Raw genomic sequence first — 17,376 nt, 5'->3', positions numbered from 1 at the left:
CAGAGGGAATCATGGGTGGACATCCATTCACGTGTGGGGCCCTATGGCGGCTGTTCTTGACGCATGGGGGCCACCAAGAGAGTACAGAGAACTCATAGACACCCCTACGTGTGTTGTAGAGCTGTTGGCTGGCATTATGGTGAAAAAAGAAGCTAAGCTATAAGGTTTAAGCTGTGGGCTGGCTGTTGCTTTTTTTTTTTTTTTTTTTTGGCTGAGTTGGGTCTTCACTGCTGTGCACGGGCTCTAGTTGCAGCAAGCAGGGGCTACTCTTCATTGTGGTGCATGGGCTTCTCAGTGCAGTGGCTTCTCTTGTTGCAGAGCACGGGCTCTAGGCGTGCAGGCTTCAGTAGTTGCAGCACGCGGGCTCAGTAGTTGTGGCTCGCAGGCTCTAGAGCACAGGCTCAGTAGTTGTGGTGCACAGGCTTAGTTGTTGCTCTGAGGCATGTGGGATCCTCCCGGCCAAGGGATGGAACCCGTGACCCCTGCATTGGCAGGTGGATTCTTAACCACAGTGCCACCAGGGAAGTCCCAGCTTTTTCATATTAAGATTCCACTACTGACCCCAAATGACATCCTGGATGAGAAAAAGATAACAACAGTGGTAGGCAGCTGACCCCCAAGCCCGGACTAGACCTATAAGACCCATCCTACTAATTTAATTGAACTGTTTCTCGCTACCAATATTGAAAGCTGTTGTTTTACTTCTGACTGTACCGTTGCCCCCAGTGTTCAGGATACAAAGAGAATTCTCTAGTGAACTTGTTCAGAGGATAACTACTATGTAACGCTGCTTTAAGTCCCCTGCTAAAAGCACATGTACAGTGTTTAACAATTTGGTATAACTGATAAAATATGTGGCCTCTAAAATGTTTCTCTGTTGACATACCTCTGAGCTTGTCTGATTAGTGTCTCCCCATTGTGGATAATTAGGCAAACATATACACATGTATACAGCCTACCCGTCTTCATGGTACAGACTTGGAACTGGAGGCCCAGAGGAGGCCCCCTGGATCCCACAGGGTATAAGTGGTGGCGCCAAAATCACAACCTGAGACCGGATGAATACCCCTAGGAGTGATCTGAGAGATCCCAGCACAGCATTGCTGAGTCAGACAACAAAATGTAGGTGCCAACTCCATCACTCCCTAATTACACAGCTCTGAGTAGGCTCTGTTTACCCATGAGGAAGAGGAGGAAGATCTTCAGAGGTTCCGTAGAGACACTGAATGTGACAGTGGTGTGCTCCCCTTGTGAGGGGATAAACTTCAGTGTTTCCTTGCTGCCCCTTCGGATTTTGTCTTTAAGGGAATCTCTTGTAAGATGGGATACAGTGGAATCAGTGGAAACCACCTCCACTGAACTTAAGCAAAGGAAAGTGCTGATAAGCACCAGGGGTGGCCACAGACTTGAAAGGAAGCCCACGTCCCTGGCTTCCGAAGGGTGGACGCAGAGCAGCGGGAGGGCAGGTGCAGGGGCCAAGGGAAGGTCTCTTCGGAGTCGAGGCCTCTGAACAAATGTCCTCCAACCCTTTCCAGCTTGGTCCTCTTCCAATTCAGGTGCAGGGAGAGAGCCCCATTTAGGACTAAGTTGAATTATTTGCCAACCCTTGAGTGAGAGAGGGGAAGCCTCTCAAGTGACACTCAATCAAGACTGTATCCAGCGTAGAAGGCTCGTTCCACGAAAAAATGGGTGCTCCTGGCCGAAGGACAGGAAATGGGCCCTGGGTAGGCACATCCAACAGGTGTCCACTACACGTGCCTCAGTGATCTGATGAGGAATATGCCCCCCAGTCAAATCTTAATTCGTTGAGACCGTCCCTTTGTCTCCTCATCAGTTAAATGAAGAAGAGGCAAACTCTATGTGATAGTTCATTTAATGTGTTAACTGGATTGGACTAAAAGATGCCTGCGTAGCTAGCTAAGCATTATTTCTGAGTGACTGTGAGAGTGTTTCCAGAAGAGATTAGCATCTGAATTGGCAACCGAGTAAAAAAGAGCGCCCTTACAGATGGCAAGTGGGTATTATGCGAGCCACTGAAGGTCTGAATAGGACAAAAAGGGAGGAGGGGGTGAAATTTCTCTCTTTCCTTGAGCTGGGACACCCATCCTCCCCTGCTTCTGAACATTGGTGCTCCTGGTTCTCAGGGCCTTTGGACTCAGACCACAATTTATACCATCAGCCTCCCAATTCTCAAGCGTTTGGGCTCAGATTGGATGCATCAGCTCCCAGGGACAAAAACCAAAATACATATTTCTTATTATATCCCTATCAGCCTCTTCAGTGGCTAGAGCAATGCTATGGCAACTCACCAGCTATCATCCCCCTAGGCCTCTGGGCTCTGATGCAAATGCTCTGTATCAGTCCAGGTCGGCCAAGAAGACAATTTCCACATGAGATGAGTAGTGCAAGGATTTTATTATTCCCATGAGATAACTGGGAGAGAGCTGGGAAGGGTTGGGAGCAATGCTAGACCCCATGCAAGTTTGACCCTGAGTGAAGGAGACAGGCAAGAAAGATTAGCTGGAGGTGTCCCAGGCCTCTGTGTGATGTAAGACCAAAGGAGAGCACTTAAGCCAAAACTGGGTCCATATCTCCTGGGAATTGCCTTAGCATCAGAAGGGTCCATGTCTCCTGGGATTTGCCTTAGCATACCTGGCTAAAACACCCAGTCACTGACTGTAAGTAGGCAAGCAGCACTGGTCATTTACAACCCCATAGTCTGAGGTCTATTAGAGGCATTCTATGGCTATAGCAAGTCCACAGTTATCTATCCCTAAAGGAGTGTGCCCAGAAATACGAAATTCTGAGAATGTAGGCCTGTAAACAACGAAGGTCATACAATATCTAAATGATCATTAACTTTGTCTTGTACTTTCATTGTGGGAGTCCCTGATTTTTGTTTTTTTGGGTTTTTTTTGTTTGTTTGTTTTTGGCTGTGCATGGCACATGGGATCTTTGTGGCATGCGGGATCTAGTTCCCCAATTAGGGATCAAACCCGGGCCCCCTGCATTGGGAGTGGGGAGTCTTACCCACTGGACCACCAGGGAAGTCCCAGGAGTCCCTTATTTTTTTAATTGGGAAAAACCCATGTCCTTTGTTAAAGTATCGATATTATACACTTCTAATTGAAGAGAGCTCTAAATTCTGTATTTTCCCCCTGTGCTGTACATTGGTAACTTACTATTACTGTAACTTATCTATGTTTTTAATTGAAGTATAGTTGCTGTACAATATTGTGTAATTTATAGGTGTACGATCTAGTGATTCACAATTTTTAAAGATTATATTCCATTTATAGTTGTTATAGAATATTGGCTACATTCCACATGTTGTATAGTCGATCCTTGTATCTTGTTTTATACCTAATATTTTGTACCTCTTAACCCCCACCCCTATATTGCTCCTCTCCCCTTCCCTCTCCCCATTGGTAACCACTAGTTTGTTCTCTACATCTGTGACTTTGCTTCTTTGTTGTTATATTCACTAGTTTGTTGTATTTTTTAGATTCCACATATGTGGTATCATATACTGTTTGTCTTTCTCTGCCTGACTTATTTCACTTAGCATAATGCCCTCCAAGTCCATCCATGTTGCAAATGGCAAAATTCATTTGTTTTTATGGCTGGGTAGTATTCTATTTTATTTGTACTTTTTGATGATAGCCATTCTGACAGGTCTGAGTTGTTATCCCATTGTGGTTTTGATTTGCATTTCCATGCTAATTGTTGGTGTTGAGCATCTTCTCATATGCCTGTTAGTCATCTGCATTTCCTCCTTAGAAAAATGTCTATTCAGTTCTTCTGGGCGTTTTTCAGTTGGGTTGTTTGTTTTTTTGATATTGAGTTGTATGTGCTGTTTATATATGTTGGATAGTAATCCCTTATTGATCATATCATTTGCAAATATTTTCTCCCATTCAGTAGATTTTCTTTTCATTTTGTCAATGGTTTCCTTTGCTGTGCAAAAGCTTTTAAGTCCCATTTGTTTATTTTTGCTTTTATTTCCTTTGCTTTAGGAGACAGATCCAAAAACATATTGTTGTGATTTACATGTGTTCTGCGAATGTTTTCTTCTATGAGTTTTATAGTATCCAGTCTTTAATCCATTTTGAGTTTATTTTTGTATATGGTATTAGAGAATGTTCTAAGTTCATTCTTTTACATGTAGCTGTCTAGTTTTCCCAGCATCACTTACTGAAGAGGTTGTCATTTCTCCACTGTATCTTGCCTCCTTTGTCATAGGTTAATTGACCATAACTGCTTGGGTTTATTTCTGGGCTCTCTGTCCTCTTCCATTGAAGCCATATGTCTGTTTTTGTGGCAGTACTATACTGTTTTGTTTTCTTTTGTTTTAGAATAACAAAAAATACTTTACTAAAACATGAGATTTACAGAAGTTTCCAGACAAGCCATACAAAATGGTCACAGCTTTTTCTTGAAGGGAGGATTCTACACTTGACAGTAAAGTCACAGTGTTATTAGTGAGGGCTGTGATGTTTGTTTAAATTTCCCATTTTGGTTCAAATAATCAAGCTTGTCCATCTACAGCATCTAAATAAAGTTAGCCTTAGTTAGAGAGCACATTCTAAAGAACTGGTTAGCTGCTCTTTATCAGTACAATTAGATCACCATAAAAAGGGGGAAAGGATCCCATAAAATTAAAATAAAACTACCTTCCCCCCACCACCAAAAAAATAAAAGAAAATAAAGAAAAACACCCACACCCCTGCAGCTAACCATGACAACTAACTTCATTCACAGAGCTTTATACTTAAACCATGATGGGGGAAATGAATAAAAGCAGAGAAGGGCCACTGCTTTTAAACGTTTCACAACAATCCAGATGATACTTCTAGTCTCTGCTCATGCTTTATTTACAGCAGTGAATCAGGACAAGACATGGATTTGCTAATGTGCATTTAATCACCAAAGGACTGAAGATGTCTGGGCTTTTATTCTGTAATGTTTCTAAGACTGTGTCCATTAAAAGCAAACAAAAAAGGAAGACATCTTGGCAGAACAGAAGTGATGCACACGATCAGATTGATTTAAATATTATTCATGGCATATAGCCTAGTCCACGCTCTGGCTGTTTCTATGGCTTGGGCTTTCCACTGCTCCGCTACGTCATTTGCTATGAATCAGCTGGATTGGGAGCACTTAACAAAGCCTGGATGGATAGCAGAACTGTGGGGATCTGCAGTGCTGGGGACCACTAATCTTTCAAAATATCTAAACATATTCTTCCCAACTTGTCTACATTAGGATGATAAATTTTGGTCATGAAACATACTTTAGGGACTGCCATTGGGTATTCTTCTGGAAGGAGTAGTTCAAGTTTAAAAGTCCCTCCCTCAAAGGGGGAATCCTGAGGGCCAGCAATGACCACATGAAAATAACAGGCATTGCTCTCATCTGGTTCTGCTTTAATGCCAGGAACTGGTTCTACCAGCAAATACTGCGTTTCCTTGATAATCCTGCGGCGCAGCCCGCCCATCTTGTCAGATCCAGAGTTCAGCCAATGTTTTTTGGGTTTTTTTTTTAAGATTTATTTATTATTATTTTACTTATTTATTTCTTTTTGGCTGCTTTGGGTCTTTGTTGCTGTGTGAGAGCTTTCTCTAGTTGTGGCAAGCGGGAGCTAATCTTTGTTACGGCACATGGGCTTCTTAGTGTGGTGGCTTCTCTTGTTGCAGAGCATGGGCTCTAGGTGCATGGGCTCAGTAGTTGTGGTGCACAGACTTAGTTGTTCCACAGCATGTGGGATCTTCCCAGGCCAGGGATCGAACCTGTGTCCCCTGCATTGGCAGGTGGATTCTTAACCACTGTGCCACCTGGGAAGTCCCCCATACTGTTTTGATGACTGTAGCTCTATAGTATAGTTCAAAGTCAGGGAGCATGATTCCTCCAGCTCTGTTCTTTCTCAATACTGTTTTGGCTATTGGGGTCTTTTATGTTTCCATACAAATTTTAAAATTATTTGTTCTAGTTCTGTGAAAAATGCCATTGGTATTCTGATAGGAATTGCATTGAATCTGTAGATTGCCTTGGGTAGTATGGTCATTTTAACAATATTGATTCTTCCAATCTGAGAACATGGCATATCTTTCCATCTGTTTGTGTCATCTTCAATTTCTTTCATCAGTGTCTTATAGCTTTCTGAGTACAAGTATTTTGCCTCCGTAGGTAGGTTTATTCCTAGGTATTTTATTTTGATGTCATGGTAAATGGAATTGTTTTCTTAATTTCTCTTTCTGACAGTTCACTGTTAGTGTATAGAAATGCAAAAGATTTCTGTGTATTAATTTTGTCTCCTGCAAGTTTACCAAATTCATTGATGAGCTCTAGTAGTTTTCTGGTGGCATCTTTAGGATTTTCTATGTATAGTATCATCTGCAAACAGTGACAATTTTACTTCTTCCTTTCCAATTTTGATTCTTTTTTATTTTTTTTTTCTCTGATTGCTATGGCTAGGACTTCCAAAACTGAATAAAAGTGGTGAGAGCATGCATCCTTGCCTTGTTCCTGATCTTAGAGATAATGCTTTCAGCTTTTCACTGTTGAATATGGTGTTAGCTATGGGCCAGATATGGCCTTTATTGTGTGTTTTTCCTTTATGTTCACTTTCTGCCGAGTTTTGATTATAAATGGATGTTGAATTTTATCAAAAGCTTTTTCTGCACCTATTGATATGATCACATGGTTTTTATTCAATTTGTTAATGTGGTATACCATGTTGATTGATTTGCGGATATTGAAAGATCCATGCATTCCTGGAATACATTGCACTTGATCATGGTGTGTGATCTTTTAAATACATTGTTGAATTGGATTCAATTTGTTAGCATTTTGTTAAGGATTTTTGCATCTATGTTCATCAGTGATATTGACCTGTAATTTTCTTTTTTTGTGTGACAGCTTTGTCTGGTTTTGGTATCAGGGTGATGTGGGCCTCATAGAATAAGTTTGGACAGTTCCTTTCTGTGCAATTTTTTGGAATATTTTGAGAAGGATAGGCATTAACTCTTCTCTAAACATTTGGTAGAATTTGCCTGTGAAGCCATCTGGTCCTGGATTTTCGTTTGTTAGGAGTTTTTAAATTACTGATTCAATTTCAACATTGGTAATTGTTCTCTTCATATTTTCTATTTCTTCCTCATTCAGTCTTGGGAGATTGTACCTTTATAAGAATTTGTCCATTTCTTCTAGGTTGTCCATCTTATTGGTATATAGTTGTTCATAGTAATCTCTTATGATCCTTTGTATTTCTGAGGTTTTCATTGCAACTTCTTTTTCATTTCTGTTTTTATTGATTTGAATCCTCTCCCTTGTTTTCTTGATGAGTCTGGCTAAAGGTTTATCAATTTTGTTTATCTATTCAAAGAATCAGCTTTTAGTTTCATTGATCTTTTTATTTCCTTCGTCTCTATTTCATTTATTTCTGCTCTGATCTTTATGATTTCTTTCATTCTACTAACTTTGGGTTTTGTTTGTTCTTTCTCTAGTCACTCTAGTGTAAGGTTATGTTGTTTGAGACTTTTCTTGTTTCCTGAGATTTGCTCACATTGCATAAACTTCCCTCCTAGAACTGCTTTTGCTGCATCCCACAGGTTTTGATCATTGTGTTTTTGTTTTCATTCTCCTCCTCTTTGATTTCTGCAGTGATCCATTGGTTGTGTAGTAGCATATTGTTTAGCTTCCATGTTTGTATTTTTTGTAGGGTTTTTTTTTTTTGTTGGTAGTTGATTTCTAATTTCAGAGAAGATGTTTGATGTAATTTCAACTTTCTAAAATTTACCAAGGCTTGCCTTGTGCCCTAGAATGTAGCCTAGCACACCAGCTCCCAAATGTGGCTGCCACCAATGTCTATGTCCCTAGAATGAGTCACAGCCACTCCCTGCCTCTCCAGGAGACTCTCTAAGACCAGTGGGTAGGTCTGGCCCAGGCTTCTATCAAATTACTGCTTTCCGCTGGGTCCCAGTATGTGTAGGATTTTGTGTGTGCCCTTTAAGAGTTAAGTCTTCCCCCAGTGCTTTTGGACTCCTAAAATTAAGCCCTGCTGGCCTTCAAAGCTGAAGGCTCTGGGGGCTCTTCTTCCCCAGTGCAGGACCCCTGGGCTGGGGAGCGAGACATGGGGCTCAGAACTCCCACTCTTGTGGGGGAACCTCTGCAATATAATTATTCTCCATTTGTGGGCCACCCACTTGTGGGCATGGGATTTGATAATATTGATAAATCTGCCCCTCTTACCCATTTGGTTGTGGTTCCTTCTTTATGTCTTTAGTTGCAGAAGGTCTTTTCTGGTAGGTTCCAGTCTTTTTCATCAATAATTGTTCTTTGGATAGTTGTGATTTTGGTGTGCTTGCGAGAGGAGGTGAGCTCAGGGTCTTTCTACTCTGCCATCTTGGCCAATCTTCTCCTAAATTCTATATTTCTTGACTTCAGTCTTAGCAATGTAAAATTTTTTTTTCTGGAAGGAGTATAATTACAGTAAATTGTCTCTGATACTGATGTTGATGCCCAGCTTTGCAGCTTTAGAAGTTGTCTTATTAACTCATCCATGAATTAATATGTTTCCCATGAATTGAATTTACACAAGACTAATTTATAAGACATCATGCTAATTTATTAGTATTAAAAGAAGATAAAAAAAAATTTGTAGAAAACCATGATCGTGGCCTTGATATTAGAACTATTAGATCTGGAGGAGCCAAATTAGAGAGCAATACTGCAAGGTAAGCCTGATGACAAAGGAAAAAAGGGTGGAGGACTTTTCTGGATCTCTGTGATGCCATAAGCAGGCGTGGGAAGCTTCTGCAGAGGAGAGGGAGCTGAGATTCTGGCATCTTCTCTCTGGCAAGTGGAGATAGGACAGCTGCTGACGGGGCACTGACTCAGCCTTAGTAATAACACTGCTTCTCTCCTGCTGCATGGAAGTCAGTTAATGAGAATTTTGATCTTGTTGCACATTTAATTTATTTGTTCAATAAACATTTATTAAGCATGAGCATGGTAATTGTACTGGGTGTTGGGATTACAGTACTGTGTAAGGCATGCACCTTCTCTTCACTTGTAGTGATAATGTAAATGATATAGGTAACTGGCTAGGTTATATCTCTAGAAGACCCCACCACCTGCTTTCTTTACTTCACCCTCCAGGGGCCCCACAGGGATAATCCTGCCAACTGGTTCTACTGTACATTCTTGGATTTAGATGCCGTTGGGCTCCCAATGGTCTTCAGAAATCTGTTTGCCCATGTCTAGGACTCTGTTTCTCATTCTCCAGTAGCTGTTTCAATTCTTCCCCTTATTCTCAAAACCCAACACCTGCCCCATTCCAGTCTCTGGTGACCTCATTTTCTATTCTCTTGAGAAATATGAGTTGCCCACTGAGAATGCCTTCACTTCCTGCTTCTATGCATCAAAATGTCTCTGTATCCACACTTGCCATTTCATCCTTCTCCCCTGGGTTGAAGAAAAACATGTAGCTCCTTTTTTCTAAGGTTGCCTCTTCTACCTCAGTCCCACCCTTTTTGAAACTTTTTGCAGGCTTGATCTACCAACCACTTGCTTTAACCTCCATCCTCAATCTCCACTTATCCCTGGTTCCTTCTCCTTAGCCTACAGATATTCCCATCTCCCCCACCCCAAGAAAGAAAATGCTTTCCTCAATCATACCACTCCTTAGAATTACCAGTCTTGCTTCTCCTCAAGTGACTTAAAGGGGTATATGTTTATGAGGCCCCAATATTGCAGTCAGTAGTATCCTTGGGGTCTTCTTCCTTTCAGTGTCTCTTCTTCATTCCCTTGCCCTTCCCAGCCACTACTCCTTCTTCCCCCAGGGTTCTCTGCCTTCTCTCTTCAAGTGGTTTCCTTTGCTGGGCATCTCAATCCTCATGACTCCCCAGTCACCTTTGTGCCATCACCTCTCAAATTAGGATCGCTAGACCTCACCTCTCTCTCTAGCTGCTGACCTACATTGCCAGTGCACATTTCTACTTGAATGGCTTGCCAAGCACTTCAAACTCAATCCAAGCCAGTTCATTATTTTCCCACCAAACCAGTTATTCCTGCTACTTTCTCTACCTTGGTTTGGCACTGTCATCCTTCCAAGCACCCTTTCTTTCCCTTGTTGCTCATATTTGAGCAGTTTTTAAGACCTATAAATGCTGCCTCAGTCATAGCTCTTTATACATGTCATTCCTCTCAGATCCCACTGCCAACACCCTTGTTCAGTCATATTGGTCTCTTATTATTTAAATAGCATCCTAGTTAGTCTCCCTCACTGCAGTCTCTTCCTCTTTAGATACCTGTTCCTCCAAAGATATGAAGTTAATCTTTTAAATCAAAGTAGAATCATGTCAGTTCCTGAACCAAAAAATGTCAGTGGGTCCCTGTTGTCCACCAAGTGAAGGATAAACTCCATGGTATGTAATCCAAGTCCTTTTTAATATGACATCAAATACTTTCTGACCTTACCTGACTCTAAATTCTATACCCATTTTCCATTCAAAATTGACTACTTACTGGGCTCCAAACCTTTGCTTACACTATGTCCTACCTCAAATGTCTTACCTTTTCACCCTATCAACTCCATCAAAATCTTAATCATCATTCATAACCCAATTAAACTGCGGGCAGAGGACCCAAATAGATATTTTTCCAGGAAGACATACAAATGGTCAATAGGTGTGTGAAATGGCTAACCTTTAGGGAAATGCAAGTCAAAACCACAGTGAGATATTACCTCACACCTGTTAGAATTGCTATTATCAAAAAAACAAGGAAGGGACTTCCTAGGTGGCACAGTGGTTAAGGCTCTGCCTGGCAATGCAGGGGACACAGGTTCGATCCCTGCTCCAGGAAGATCCCACATGCTGAGGAGTAACTAAGCCTGTGTGCCACAACTGTTGAAGCCCACATGCCTAGAGCCTGTGCTCCGCAGCAAGAGAAGCCACCACAGTGAAGAGTAGACCCCGCTCGCTGCAACTAGAGAAAGCCTGTGTGCAGCAATGAAGCCCCAACGCAGCCAATAAATAAATAAGTAAATTTATTTATTTAAAAAAAAAAGACAAGGGAATTCCCTGGTGGTCCAGTGGTTAGGGCTCCATGCTTCCACTGCAGGAGGCCTGGGTTCAATCCCTGGTGGGGGAACTAAGATCCCACAAACCACACAGCATAGTAAAAAAAAAAAAAAAAAAAGGTAAGAGATAGGTGTTGGCAAGGATATAGAGAAAAGAGAACCCTGTTGGTGGGAATGTAAACTGGTACAGCCACTATGGGGAATATTACAGAGGTTCCTTAAAAAATTAAAAATAGAACTACCATACAGGGACTTCCCTGGTGGTCCAATGGTTAAGAATCCACCTTCCCTAGTTGGAAGCTGCTGCATAGCACAGGGAGATCAATTGGATGCTTGGTGATGACCTAGAGGGGTGGGATAGGGAAGGTGGGAGGGAGGCTCACGAGGGAGGGATATCGGGATAGGTGTATAAATACAGCTGATTCACTTTGTTGTACAGCAGAAACTGGCACAACATTGTAAAGCAAATATACTGCAATAAAGATCTGAAGGAAAAAAATAGTAATAATTAAAAAAAAAAAAAAGAAACCACCTTCCAATGCAGGGTATGCAGGTTTGATCCCTGGTCAGGCAACTAAGATCCCACGTCCTGTGGAGCAGCTAAGCCTGCATGCCACAACTACTGAGCCTGCACACCACAACTAGAGAGAAGCCTGTATGTCTCAGTGTAAGATCCCGCAGGCCACAATGAAGACCCTTTGTGCTGCAACTAAGACCTGAGGCAGCCAAAAATAAAATTAAAAAACAAAAAACCTTACCATCCTCTCTAGCAATCCCATCTCTGGTTACATATCCAAAGGAAATGAAATCCGTAATTTGAAGAGATATCTTCATCCCATTCAACACTATTCACAATAATTGAGATATGGGTACAACCTAAGCGTCTGTCAATAGATGAATAGATAAAGAATATATGTAGTTCATCCATAAAAAAGCAGAAAATCTTGCCATTTGTGACAGCATAAATGAAGCTGGAGGACATTATGATAAGTAAAATAAGCCAGGTACTGAAAGACAAACTATATGTATCACTTATATTTGAAATCTAAAAAAGTCGAATTCATATAAGCAGGGAGTAGAATGGTGGTTGCTAGGGGCCAGGGGAGGTGGAATAGGGAGATGTTGGTCGAAGCGTACAAACTCTCAGTTATAAGATGAATAAGTTCTGGAGGTCTAATGTACAGCATGGTGAAAATAGCTAATAATACTATATTGTATATGTGAAAATTGCTTTCAAAATGGTGGTTAATGTGAGATGATTGATGTACTAACTTAACTGTGGTAATTATTTCATAATGTACGAGGGTGAGTCAAAAATTATCCGCACTCTGATTATATTAAAACTTCTGCAAATTCTACAGCCAGAGTGCAGATAATTTTTGACTCACCCTCATATAAGTACATCGAATCATCATGTTGTACACCATATATATATAAATTTTGACTTGTCAATTATGCCTCAATAAAGCTGGAAAAAATTATTTTTCTCCCTAAAATTTTTTTTCACCATCATTCAAATTTTAGTTCATATTCACTGCTTCCTTGAAGCCTTGCCAGATTTTTCCACTTGGAAGCTCTCCTCTTATTGTTTGGAGCTTCTCTGGTACCTACTACAATTTACCTAGTAACAAGACATAGAAAAATGTGCATCTTATCTCTGCTACTCAATTTTAAGTAAGCTTATGTCTGATCTGCCTTTGCATCTCCCCATACACTGCCTCATACAAAGTATGGCCCACATCACTAAGCACACCGCTCAGTTCAGCTGATTTTTTTTTCTTTTTATATCGACTTTTTTTGATAAAAGGAATAGAGATGGATTTACCCTCTGGCAGAAGCCCCTTGTCCTGTGGCAGACCATTAGCAAACAACTCACCGACTGGCACCAGACCACAGACCACACTTCTGGTAGTACTGCCCTAGGACACAGTGCCTTCCAATGCATATTTTAAATAAATACTCTGGCCATTGGGCAGTCTTACTCTTCTCTATTAAAAGTCATTACCAATCATCTTATTGACTAAATACTTTTCACTGAGTGTCACCTGCTAGTTCCTGTCAGTAATTCCCTACCTGTGTTAGTTTCCTGTGATATTTTTCATTGCTTCTTGACATAGGATTTTTCATCTTGGCAGGTTAACATGAAGATAAGTATATCAAATATAATACACAGAGAAAGAAAACTTCTAGATTAGCAGATGAAGGATCTCTGAAAACCTACACCTCCACAAAAGCAATAAAAACACTGCCAGAAAATGGTCAAAATAAACTTTTCAGACCTCTGGAAGTTAACCAAAGGCTTGCAACAATCCAAGAAGCATTAATTCAAGAAAGAGGGCTGAATCTCGGTGAGAACAGAAAGCTTTGTGGTGTTTTAACTGCCCTGCCTCCATCCACCTCTCCTGAGCTCCACAGTGTCTTTAAAACCAATGGCCTTGGGATTTCTCTGGTGGTCCAGTGGTTAAGGCTCCAGCGTTCCACTGCAGGGGGCACAGATTCTATCCCTTGTCGGGGAACGAAGATCCCATCCAGCGCAGCCATAAATAAATAAATAATTACGTAGATAAATAAAAACTATAGAACATTTACAAAAGATTAAAAAAACAAAAAACAAAAGAAAAACAGCCTTGCAGTTGTGTTAACCATGAAAACCAGTAGTCTAGCAACCAACCCTGTCTATCATAATGGGCTCAGCGCTCCCGGTAGTGCCCCATTCCCAGAGAACTGCATTATTGGACCTGTCTGGAAGGTCCCTGGAAACACGCACAATAGTTTTTCTTTATTTGACCTCATTCAGAGCTTGTCCAGTGGGACTAGCCTTTCCCCAGGGGCATTTATTGAAAATAATCAGCAGTTTTTAAATCTGTCAGCTCCCTGAAGTAGTAGTCATCGTTGGGGCAAACGAAAGGCTGACCAAAAAACTCGAAAAGCCGAGGAATGAAGTGTCCGTAAGGACTTTGAAAACCTCCCGCATGTTCCTGGGAACCTAAAGGCCCATGCCTGTCGGAACTGTGTGCGTGCTGAGGAAAGACCCAGGAGGCCCTGACCTGTCACCTGTGATAACCTCACAGCTCTGCAAACCCAGAAGGGAAAGTTAAGGCAGAATTGTAAACTGCCTTCTGGAACATTGAAAACATGCCCTGATGTGCACACAGAGCCCTTGAGCAAAGCTGGGAGACTTAATGGTTCAAGGCACTTAAAATCTCAGACCAGTCATTAACAGACCAAGGATTCTATATTCAGAAAAACTGTACTTCAAAGAAATGCAGGAGCAATTAAGACATTCCCAGATAAACAAAAAATTAGGAGAGTGCATTTGTTAGCAGACCTGCTCTACAAGAAATTTAAAGGGGGTCCTTTAGACTGAAATGAAAGGACACTTTTAAACTTAATAAGTTTAAGGTCATTGAAATCATATGAAATATGTTCCCCAAACACAACTGAATTAAATTAGAAATTGTAACAGAAGTAAATTTGGGAAATTCACAAATATGTGGAAAGGCAACTCACTTGAAAATAACCTATGGGTCAAAGAATAAAAAAACAAGGAAAAATTAGAAAATACTTTGAACGCAAATGAAAAATAAAACATACCCAAACTTACAGGATGCAGGTAGAATAGTGCCTAAAGGGAAATTTATAGCTGTAAATGCCTTTATTAAAAAAGAACAGGGACTTCCCTGGTGGTCCAATGGTTAGGAATCCATCTTCCAATGCAGGGGACATGGGTTCAGTCCCTGGTTGGGGAACTAAGATCCCATGTGTGGTGGGGCAACTAAGCCTGTGCACTCTAGAGCCCTCACACCACAACTAGAGAGAAGCTTGTGCTCTGTGACAAAGATCCCATGTGCCACAACTAAGACCTGATGCAGTCAAATTAGTTAATTAATTAAAAAGAAAAAAAGAAGAATGATCTCAAATCAATAATGTAAACTTTCACCTTAAGAAACTAGAAAAGGGACTTCCCTGGTGGCGCAGTGGTTAAGAATCCAGCTGCCAGGACACAGGTTCAATCCCTGGTCCTGGAAGATCCCACATGCCCTGGAGCAACGAAGGCCGTGGGGCACAACTATTGAGCCTGCGCTCTAGAGCCCACGAGCCACAGCTACTGAAGCCCGTGCACCTAGAGCCCGTGCTCCACAAGAGAAGCCACCACAATGAGAAACCTGCACACCACAATGAAAAGTAAGTAGCCCCTGCTTACCACAAATAGAGAAAGCCCGTGTGCAACAACAAAAACCCAACGCAGCCAAAAATAAGTAAATAAATAAATAAATACATTTATTTATTTAAAAAAAAACTAGAAAAAGATGAGCAAACTAAACCCAAAGTAAGCAGAAAGTAGTGTGTAATGGAGCTTAGAGCAGAAGTAAATGAGATAGAGAATAGAAAAATAATAGTGAAAATCAACACAACCAAAAATTGGCTCTTTGAAAAGACAACGAAAGGGACAAACCTTCAGTTAGACTCACAAAAGAGCTCAAATTACTAAATCAGGAATGAGAGGGGACATTGTTGCTGACCTTACAGAAATAAAAGGAATTGTAAGAGAATATAATGAACAATTATATGTCAACATAGATACCTAAATGAAACAGAAAAATTCATAGAAAGACAGATATAACAGTTATCTACAAAATTGTGCTATATTTATTTGCCTGTCCCTAAACACATATTTCCAAAGACGAACTGAAAATTAAGGAAGGAGATAGAACAGAGCCCCTCATTATATAATTACAAATGAATAAATGTATTACTTGTTTCCAGAAGAGCAGTGCAACCCACAAGCTTGGGGAAGTGGAAGACTTTCTCACCATGGTGAACTATAACATTGTATAACAGACTCTGCCAACACAAGCGATAATCACTGGATTATCCAGTACTAGGTGTGCACTTCAGAACTTAGAAACTACAGCCTGCACCAGAAGGCAAAGCCTTGCACACACCCTTGTTTATGGGCTTTTAGCAACCATTTACAAATCTGTGTATTTATTAAGTTTGTAAGATGTTGTAGCCTGTTTTTTTCAGTAGGATAAAAAAGATTTATACAATTGTTTTGGTAAATATCCAACTTCATAATTTTTCATTATCTGGTAAATTATTTCATATACTGGTGTTAAATTTTCAGATGGTAGTAAGGCAAAATTTCCATTGATCCATTTAGGAATATTTATTAAAGAATCTTTTTTTTTGTTTTAAAAAGATTTTTTTATTGAAGTATAGTTGATATATTACAATGTGTTAGTTTCAGGTGTACAGCAAAATATTTGCTGTAAAATTTTTTCAGATTTTTTCCATTATTGGTTATTACAAGATATTGAATACAGTTCTCTGTGCTATACAGTCAGTCCTTGTTGTTTAACTATTTTATATATAGTAGTATCAGTTAATCCCAAACTCCTGATTTATCCCTCCCCCCCTTTCCCCTTTAGTAACCATACATTTGTTTTCTATGTCTGTGGGCCTATTTCTGTTTCATAGATAAGTTCATGATATCATATGATGTTTATCTTTGTCTGGCTTACTTCACTTAGTATGATAATCTCTAAATCCATCCATGTTGCTGCAAATGGCATTATTTCATTTTTATGGCTGAGTAGCAGTCCATCTTATAAATATACCACATCTTCTTTACCCATTCATCTGTTGATGGACATTTAGGTTGCTTCCCTGTCTTAGCTATTGTAAATAGTGCTGCTATGGATATAGAGGTGCATGTATTTTTTTCAAATTATGGTTTTATCCAGATATATTCCCAGGAGTGGGATTGCTGGATCATAGGGTAGCTCTATTTTTAGTTTTTTGAGAAACCTCCATACTGTTCTCCTTAATGGCTGCACCAATTTACATTCCCACCTACAGTGTAGGAGGGTTCCCTTTTCTTCACACCCTCTCCAGCATTTATTATTTGCAGACTTTTTGATGATGGCCATTCTGACCAGTGTGAGGTGATACCACATTGTAGTTTTGATTTGCACTTTAGAGAATCATAATTTGAAAGCAGGAGCTACTAGGTACATAAAAATCCTGAGAACTAAGATCTTTGATACTTGAAAAAGAAGCTTGATTGAGCAAATGTAAGGAAAGATCTTTTAAGACTCTGTGTGTGACATTAAGACACAGTTGTGTTTGGACTCCATTACCAAATACCATGTTCTTGCTGGACACAATAGCAACGTCTCAGGAAATTTACCTGTATTCCCCTGGTCCCACACTGCCCAATAATAGCCACTAGCCACATTTAGCTATTGAGCACTTGAGATGTGGCTAGTCCTAATTAAGATGGGGTAGAA

General features: G+C 40.5%; 1 pseudogene; it reads right to left on the bottom strand.

Annotated features, from left to right (window-relative positions):
- Positions 1-5,048: 5,048 nt before the first annotated feature.
- LOC130857400 (ubiquitin-conjugating enzyme E2 N-like) lies at positions 5,049-5,497 on the bottom strand (annotated as a pseudogene).
- Between the last annotated feature and the right edge of the window lie 11,879 nt (positions 5,498-17,376).

This window comes from Hippopotamus amphibius, chromosome 7 (assembly GCF_030028045.1).
Source record: "Hippopotamus amphibius kiboko isolate mHipAmp2 chromosome 7, mHipAmp2.hap2, whole genome shotgun sequence".
NCBI classification, from domain to species: Eukaryota; Metazoa; Chordata; class Mammalia; order Artiodactyla; family Hippopotamidae; genus Hippopotamus; species Hippopotamus amphibius.
Note: the sequence above shows the minus strand (reverse complement) of the source record. Positions and strands in the feature narration are given on the sequence as shown.